Source organism: Trichechus manatus, unplaced genomic scaffold (assembly GCF_000243295.1).
Source record: "Trichechus manatus latirostris isolate Lorelei unplaced genomic scaffold, TriManLat1.0 scaffold00028, whole genome shotgun sequence".
NCBI classification, from domain to species: domain Eukaryota; kingdom Metazoa; phylum Chordata; class Mammalia; order Sirenia; family Trichechidae; genus Trichechus; species Trichechus manatus.
Window position 1 is genome coordinate 2,801,232 of NW_004443964.1, and position 950 is coordinate 2,802,181.

Here is a 950-nt window from a genome sequence, read left to right on the forward strand (position 1 = left end):
CTGTTGTTGCCAGTTGCTGTGAGTCGATTCCAACTCACGGCGACCCCATGCGTGCAGAGCAGAACTGCTCCATAGGGCTTTGTAGGCTGGGACCCCTCGGAAGCAGACTGCCAGGCCTGTCTTCCGTGGCGACTCTGGGTGGGTTCCAACTGCCAACCTTCCAGCTGGCAATTGAGCTCTTAACCATTTGTGCCACCGAGGGTCTCCTTCCCCAGGCCTAGAACATAATTTAAAAAAAAAAAAAAAATCAAATGCAGTTGCTGTTGAGTTGACTCTGACTGGGACCCCATGTGTGTCAGAGTAGAACTGTGTTTAATAAGGTTTTCCATGGCTGAGGTTTTGGAAGTAGATCACCAGGCCTGAGTTTTGAGGCACCTCTGGGTGGACTTGAACCTCCAATCTTTCGGTTAGTAGCTGAGCGTGTTAACTGTTTGCACCACCCCGGGACTTCTGTTGTTGCTAGCTGTCGAGTCGATTCAGACTCATGGCGGCCCCATGTGTGCAAGAGTAGAACTGCTCCATAGGGTTTTCAAGGCTGTGACCTTTTGGAAGCAAATCGCCAGGCCTGTCTTCTGACGTATCTCTGGGTGGATTCAAACTGCCAACCCTTCAGCACCCAGGGAGTTGGTGTTGTGTGCTGGTCGAGTTGATTCTGACTCATAGTGACCCTATGACAGTAAAACTGCCCTATAGGCTTTTTTAGGCTGTAATCTTTATGGGAGCAGTCTGCCAGGTCTTTCTCCCGTGAACTCACTGGGTGGGTTGGAACTGCCAACCTTTTGCTTAGCAACTGAGCACCTAATTTAGTTTGAGCCACCCTGGGACCTAAATGGTACCTTCTCCATAGACCCTATAGCCGAGGGGCGGGCCTTCCTCCACCAGACCCTGTGGCCGAGGGGCGGGCCTTCCTCCACCAGACCCTGTGGCCGAGGGGCGGGCCTTCCTCCACC

General features: G+C 52.7%; 1 protein-coding gene across 1 annotated transcript in view; it reads right to left on the reverse strand.

The window, feature by feature from the left end:
• The window catches only part of CCDC40 (coiled-coil domain 40 molecular ruler complex subunit), a 56,260-nt gene that overhangs the window by 19,285 nt on the left and 36,025 nt on the right, over window positions 1–950 (reverse strand). The gene's annotated exons all lie outside the window — the stretch shown is intronic.